This window comes from Mandrillus leucophaeus, unplaced genomic scaffold (genome assembly GCF_000951045.1).
Source record: "Mandrillus leucophaeus isolate KB7577 unplaced genomic scaffold, Mleu.le_1.0 Scaffold404, whole genome shotgun sequence".
NCBI classification, from domain to species: Eukaryota; Metazoa; Chordata; class Mammalia; order Primates; family Cercopithecidae; genus Mandrillus; species Mandrillus leucophaeus.
The window spans coordinates 363060-371326 of NW_012104299.1; the positions used below are offsets into that span (position 1 = coordinate 363060).

General features: G+C 41.8%; 1 protein-coding gene across 1 annotated transcript in view; it reads right to left on the reverse strand.

Annotated features, from left to right (window-relative positions):
• Positions 1–8267, reverse strand: part of PRKCA (protein kinase C, alpha) — a 329541-nt gene that overhangs the window by 223790 nt on the left and 97484 nt on the right. The gene's annotated exons all lie outside the window — the stretch shown is intronic.

Here is an 8267-nt window from a genome sequence, read left to right on the forward strand (position 1 = left end):
GGAGGTTGACGTAGGAGGATTGCTTCAGCCCAGGAGGTCAGGGCTCACTGCACTCCAGCCTGGGCAACAGACTGAGATCCTGTCTCAAAAAAAAAAAAAAAAAAAAAAAACAGCAGCAAGAGCTTCATTCCCCCACCACATTGGCTAAGAACAGAGGGCCCTGACGTCTTGCAAAGAGTGAGTGTAAACAGGGTCGTGGCAGCAGTCAGTATGACTCTCACTGCCCTCAAAGCTTTAGGATGATGGGACTGTATCTGATCAGTGGCTCCCTGCCTGCCAGGAAGGTTGCTGTCTCTCTCCAAAAGGCTCACGTAACAGACCATTCGAGGGGATTCACTGGAGCCTTTCAGAATATGAAGATGAATGAAAAAGGAATATGTTCAATGTGACTTTGACAATTAGTAAATCTTGTGTGATGCTTCCTTCCCACCATTAAGCATTAACAGACGAGCCCCTACAAGTGCCCAGAGTGAAACGGAAGCACAACAGCTACATTCTGAAAGGACACACTGGACCAGGTTATCACAATGTAATGCCAACCTCAAGCTAGTAGTATATAAGGGCTATTAACAGTAATTAGTGACTGTTGAGACAGGCAAAGATCTTCATTAATTATTATTGTTATTACTATTTTTATTTTTGAGATGAAGTCTTGCTCTGTTGCCCAGGCTGGAGTTCAGTGGTACAATCTCGGCTCACTGCAACCTCTGCATCCCGGGTTTAAGCAGTTCTCCTGCCTCAGCCTCCCAAGTAGCTGGGATTACAGGCAGTCACCACCACGCCCAGCTAATTTTTTTTTTTTTTTTGTATTTTTAGTAGAGACAGGGTTTCACCATGTTGACCAGGCTGGTCTTGAATGCCTGGCCTCAAGTGATCCGCCTGCCTCGGCCTCCCAAAGTGCTGGGATTACAGGCATGCGCTACCACACCCAGCTAGTTTTTGTATTTTTAGTAGAGACGGGGTTTCACCAAGTTGACCAGGATGGTCTCAATCTTCTGACCTTGTGATCTGCCTGCCTCGGCCTCCCAAAGTGCTGTGATTACAGGCGTGAGCCACTGTGCCCGGCCTGGTTGAACTTTATTATATTTAAGCCTCTCATCTTTCATCATTAAATAAATAATGAATTTATTTTCAGGCATAGTATGAAATGAGTGTCTAAATTCCCTATTCTCCCAAATTATTGAGTTGATTGCATTAAATTCATCAATATTCAATAAATATTCAATAAGGACCATTTATTGAATAACTGTTCACTCCCTCTTAATAATAAGTATCAGTTTAAATTTAAAGAACAACAATGAGATTCTGCAGCATGTTTTTTTACATAAGGTGAATACATACTTGGAAAAATCTGGTAGCATAGAAAGAAGAAATCAGAATCTCATCACTAATTTATCTCATAAACTGATGATTACACTTACGTGTGTGTATATCTGTGGCTATGTGAATATGCATGCATCCGAAGGTGGTATTTACATATGTTAAAGAGAAGGAAATGTTTTTGAGAGCAAATAAGAGCTGGGCAAGAGCTCTTACCACTGGAAAATCAGACCATGCTCTGGGTCTGATTAATGTAATTAAAGCGTATTGGTGGTGAGATGGAGAAACACAGCCATCTGGTTCAGTATCTTCATCGTCTGAATTCACACTATTTATCTATCTCAGACATTTAGCTTAATATCTTAAAATTTTCTTTGTTCACCTTTGCCTTAATTTCTTTATTACACTAAGGGGAACTATATCATTTTAATATTGGTTGATTCTACAGGTATTTGTAGTGATATTTAACATTTGCTGATTTGACAGATAGTTGAGTGTCTACTGCCTACCAGGTACAGCTATAAATGCAGGTGAGTCGATGGGAAACAAGCCCAGTAAGAATCCCATTCTTCTTGAACTTTCATTCTAGTGGTGGCCCTCCCAACACCCCTAACCATGGCGGTGTAACAGACCGTGCATGGCATGGACTATGGCACATCAAGGAGTTCTGGAATCAGAATGTCTTCCATTTGTCTGCTTGGTAATTATATTGCTTCTACTGTAAGCTCTCTTTTAGAATTATTTTGCCAATTTATCTACTGGGGTCCTTATACATTCGTATGAGCTCTTCTAGACCTTTAATGTTATTGTCTCCTGGTATTTCTTTGGTTTAAGTTTATTTTATTATTATTATTTTTTGAGACAGAGTCTCACTCTGTCACCAGGCTGAAGTGCAGTGGTGCGATTTCAGCTCACTGCAATCTCCACTTCCCAGGTTGAAGCGATTCTCCTGCCTCAACTCCCAAGTAGCTGGGATTACAGGCATGCGCTACCACACCCAGCTAGTTTTTGTATTTTTAGTAGAGACGGGGTTTCACCAAGTTGACCAGGATGGTCTCGATCTTCTGACCTTGTGATCTGCCTGCCTCGGCCTCCCAAAGTGCTGTGATTACAGGCGTGAGCCACTGTGCCCGGCCTGGTTGAACTTTATTATATTTAAGCCTCTCATCTTTCATCATTAAATAAATAATGAATTTATTTTCAGGCATAGTATGAAATGAGTGTCTAAATTCCCTATTCTCCCAAATTATTGAGTTGATTGCATTAAATTCATCAATATTCAATAAATATTCAATAAGGACCATTTATTGAATAACTGTTCACTCCCTCTTAATAATAAGTATCAGTTTAAATTTAAAGAACAACAATGAGATTCTGCAGCATGTTTTTTTACATAAGGTGAATACATACTTGGAAAAATCTGGTAGCATAGAAAGAAGAAATCAGAATCTCATCACTAATTTATCTCATAAACTGATGATTACACTTACGTGTGTGTATATCTGTGGCTATGTGAATATGCATGCATCCGAAGGTGGTATTTACATATGTTAAAGAGAAGGAAATGTTTTTGAGAGCAAATAAGAGCTGGGCAAGAGCTCTTACCACTGGAAAATCAGACCATGCTCTGGGTCTGATTAATGTAATTAAAGCGTATTGGTGGTGAGATGGAGAAACACAGCCATCTGGTTCAGTATCTTCATCGTCTGAATTCACACTATTTATCTATCTCAGACATTTAGCTTAATATCTTAAAATTTTCTTTGTTCACCTTTGCCTTAATTTCTTTATTACACTAAGGGGAACTATATCATTTTAATATTGGTTGATTCTACAGGTATTTGTAGTGATATTTAACATTTGCTGATTTGACAGATAGTTGAGTGTCTACTGCCTACCAGGTACAGCTATAAATGCAGGTGAGTCGATGGGAAACAAGCCCAGTAAGAATCCCATTCTTCTTGAACTTTCATTCTAGTGGTGGCCCTCCCAACACCCCTAACCATGGCGGTGTAACAGACCGTGCATGGCATGGACTATGGCACATCAAGGAGTTCTGGAAGACCAAATGCAGCAGCCGGGTGTAACTGTGCTACAGAGGGAGGCAGGGGCCACAGGGGGGTAGCTTTCCTGACCACCTGACTTCACACTGATGTCTCTCTTACTCTGCATGCTCCCCACAGGCATCACAGCTCTCGCTGCATCTCTGCCACATGCATCCACACATCGGCTCCGTGACGTCAGCCTCTACCCAGGACCTAGAGCAGCGCAGGGCATCTGTCAGATGAATGAATGAGTCTCTGAAAGATATTGATGAACTGTAGACATTGAGTCTTTGTGGGTTCTGCTCTTAAAATGCAATTTAGCTACATTGCCAACCCCATCTTTGAAAAACCCACATTTACTCAAGTGGCCTCTGAGGACATACCACTCCACTAATAACCGTCTCAGCAGTGAGATGTCCACTGATGGAACACGCAGTGTACTTGGAGGTGACCAAGGGCTCAACACCTCATCAATAAAGGAGGATGTTCAATGAGGACAAAAGGATGATACAAAGCCTCCCAGTGAGGTGGTAAAATTCTGAAATAGGACCATGAATTTTGTAAACGTTTATGGTGCAGGGAGGAAAGGTATCAGAAGTAAGAGTTTAGGCCAGGTGTGGTGGCTCACGCCTGTAATCCCAGCACTTTGGGAGTCGGAGAAGGGAGGATCACTAAAGCTCAAAAGTTCCCAGATCAATCTAGGCAATGTAGGGAGACTGTCTCTACAAAAAAATTAATAATTAGTTGGGCATGGCAGAGCATGCCTGTGGTTCTGGCTATTCAGGAGGTTGACGTAGGAGGATTGCTTCAGCCCAGGAGGTCAGGGCTCACTGCACTCCAGCCTGGGCAACAGACTGAGATCCTGTCTCAAAAAAAAAAAAAAAAAAAAAACAGCAGCAAGAGCTTCATTCCCCCACCACATTGGCTAAGAACAGAGGGCCCTGACGTCTTGCAAAGAGTGAGTGTAAACAGGGTCGTGGCAGCAGTCAGTATGACTCTCACTGCCCTCAAAGCTTTAGGATGATGGGACTGTATCTGATCAGTGGCTCCCTGCCTGCCAGGAAGGTTGCTGTCTCTCTCCAAAAGGCTCACGTAACAGACCATTCGAGGGGATTCACTGGAGCCTTTCAGAATATGAAGATGAATGAAAAAGGAATATGTTCAATGTGACTTTGACAATTAGTAAATCTTGTGTGATGCTTCCTTCCCACCATTAAGCATTAACAGACGAGCCCCTACAAGTGCCCAGAGTGAAACGGAAGCACAACAGCTACATTCTGAAAGGACACACTGGACCAGGTTATCACAATGTAATGCCAACCTCAAGCTAGTAGTATATAAGGGCTATTAACAGTAATTAGTGACTGTTGAGACAGGCAAAGATCTTCATTAATTATTATTGTTATTACTATTTTTATTTTTGAGATGAAGTCTTGCTCTGTTGCCCAGGCTGGAGTTCAGTGGTACAATCTCGGCTCACTGCAACCTCTGCATCCCGGGTTTAAGCAGTTCTCCTGCCTCAGCCTCCCAAGTAGCTGGGATTACAGGCAGTCACCACCACGCCCAGCTAATTTTTTTTTTTTTTTTGTATTTTTAGTAGAGACAGGGTTTCACCATGTTGACCAGGCTGGTCTTGAATGCCTGGCCTCAAGTGATCCGCCTGCCTCGGCCTCCCAAAGTGCTGGGATTACAGGCATGAGCCACCACATCTGGCCTCATTAAGTATTTTTTAAATACAGCTTTGAAATACAATTCACATACCAGACAATTCATCTACTTAAAGGGTATAGTTCAGTGGTTTTTAATAGTTGTGCTACCATTATCACAATTTGTCATCTCGAAAAGGAACCTCAAAGTCATAAGTGGTTCCTCCTCAATCCCCTTCAAATGCTCCCCATCCCCAGCCCTAGGTAACCACTAACCTACTTTCTGTCTATATAGATTTGCTTATTCTGGATGTTTCATATAAATGGAATCACACAATATGTGACTTTCTGTGTCTGGCTTTTACGGAGCAGGATGTCTACGAGGTCTATCTATGTTGCAGCATGTGTCGTATTTCATTCCTCTTTGTTGCCTAATCATATTCAACTGCATGAATATATCACATTTATTTAGCCATTCATCAGCTAATGGACATTATTAGGCTTCTATAAATGATGTTGCTATGATCCTTCTTGTATTAATTTTTGTAAGAACACATGTTTTCATTCTCTCAGGTATATACCTAGAAGAGGAATTGTTGGGTCCTATGGCAACTTTAACTTTTTGAGTGACTGCCAAATACTCTTCCAAAGGATCTGTACCAATGTACACTCCAGAAGCTATAAGGGTTTCAATTTTTCCACATCCTCATCAACACTTACTATTATCTTTTTTGATCGTGGCCATCCCAGTGAGTGTGAAAAATCTCATTGCGGTTTTGATAATTAACTCTTTTATGAGACATATGGTGTCTTCCCACCAACATGGAAGTCATCTTCTGATGAGAAAAGCACCAGCTTTGGAGTCCCACAAGTCTCACGGGTCCACTTATGAGTTGAGTGACCAGAGGGAATTCGAAACTGCTTGGTCCTCAGTTGAGAAATGGTGATAATGCCTTTCTCATTGTGATTAAGTTTCTAGAGTAGGGCCTACAGTGCAGTAGCCATCTAATAAATGGTTGTCCTTGTTACTGCAATTAATTGGCCCCATGCTTGGAATAAAACAATGCAGAGTCTGTGCCCTTTACGTACACACATGTGTACATGAAACCCCGTGCACACATGAAAATTCCACCATGGCGTGACAAGTGCTCTAATGTGGGATTATTCACAAGGAGCCTTGGGGTCATGGAGGAAGGGATGCTCATGTCTTCCAGGGGACTCAGGGATAGCTTCAGAGTAGCTGACAGAGACAAAAAGTCACGCTTCACCATCCTAGTTTAACAATCTCCATGTTTCTGCCAAGAAACAACTTAGCATCCTATCACAGGCAACACACCCCCAAGTCCAGTCTCTTGGTGGCTAAAGGTTTACTAAATCCTAGAAGTGCAATCGTAATTGTAAACATTTTACATTACTTTCCACATTTTATGTTTGAAGCTGATTCTAGGTTGTCACTCCCTCAAAGAACACAGAAGATAAATTTGGACTTTCTTTTAAAGCAGTGGGCCTATGCATCTGGCTAAATCAAGTCATACTCAAAATCAAGACTAATCTTTTTGCAGCATTACTTCTGAGAAGCAGATGCTATTGGCATGTCTTCAGAGAATCCTAATTAAGTAGTGTGGTTGTAGACTGGTACTTTGTCCTCAGTGTATGCTGCCAAAATGAATTCAGCAAACCATGTCTTTATTCAGCATCCAGACAGACACAATTTCATCCAGCACTTGGTTTCCACCTAGCAAGGGGACAAGAGAAAACCTTGGCGGCGGCAAACATTCTCTATTCCACTGTATTCCTCTTACAAACAAAACACATGGTGAAACAGAATAACTGTGCGTGGCCTTCGGAAATCAAGTTTTCTTTTAGAAGTTGACTCCCACGATATCTACTAATCTGGGATTTGCATAAAGGTTTAAGAAAATGTTTATTATGCCAGGAACTCTCCCTGTCTCCCAGGTCACTTTCTTTTTCTCACAGATGTCACCAAAGCTTACCCAAAGCAAGTTCTTATTTAGAGCTATTATCTGTTTGTTTTTTTTTTTTTAACATACTCTGGGAAATCCTGTTGACAGGAGTGGCTCATAACAGCAAAATTCTGTTCCAGAGGCGATCACCAAGGAGAGACAGGGTGCGACAGCTGGGAACTGACGGAGAGGAAGGCTTCAGCGGGAAGATGGGGAAGGTGGAAACAACTCGTGTCCATTGATGAGTGAATCAACAAAGGGCAGTATAACCATACAGTGGGATATTATTCAGTCCTAAAAATGAATAAAATTCTGACACGTGACTACATGAATGAACCCTGAGGACTTTATACTAAGTGAAATAATAAGCCAGTCACAAAATGACAAATACTGAATGATTCTGCTTATGTGAGGTGTCTGGAGCAGTCAAATTCATAGAGACAGAAGGTAGAATGGTGGTTACCAAGGGCTGGAGGTTTCATGAGTTTAGAGCTTCATTCAGGGAGGACAAGGAAGCTCTGGAGATGGATGGTGGTGATGAGTACGTGACATTATGAATGTGCTAAACATGACTACACTGTACATTCCACAGTTAAAAGTGGTAAATTTTATGCTATGGATATTTCACCACAATAAAAACATCTATTTGAAAGAGAACAAGGGATAGAAGGGATCTTCACCTCTCTCTCTGTCTACCAAAGCCCACAACAGAAGCATCTCCGAGTGCTCGCTTTCCTGTTCGTTTTAAGATCTAAAAAGTGCTCTATTTAGACAAACGTTTGTATATAAAAAGGACCTGTTTCAAAAATTCTTTACTTCTCAACAACCAAAAGAAACACAAATGAGATTTATTTTTAAGGCCAACTGTCGTTCTTTGTCTTAAAAATGGAACAATTCACATGAGGCGTCTGCGACAACAGTGTTCTCTTGCTCCTTTTACCCTCAAGGAGATGATGCGTTCAGGAAAGGGCTGAGGGCCAGAATTCCAAGGAAACACAGCAGAGAGAGAGAGAGACAGAGACAGAGCACTGGCCCTGGGCCTCCACTGATCCATTTATGCCATCACAGAAAACACCTTCTGGAGAGAGTTTCCAGTTATTTCTAAAGAATCCAGGGCAGGAAGGAGGAGGACGCTGGATGGTAGTGCTGTAAGGACTTTCTCTTTAGTTCAGCTAAAAGCCGGGCTCTTGTCACACGACCATGAAAGACTAGGCTCACAGACACCTTGAAGGGTGAGAAGGACACGGTTTATTGGGTGAAAAAGAAAAGAAGGAAAGAGGGACACAGCAAAG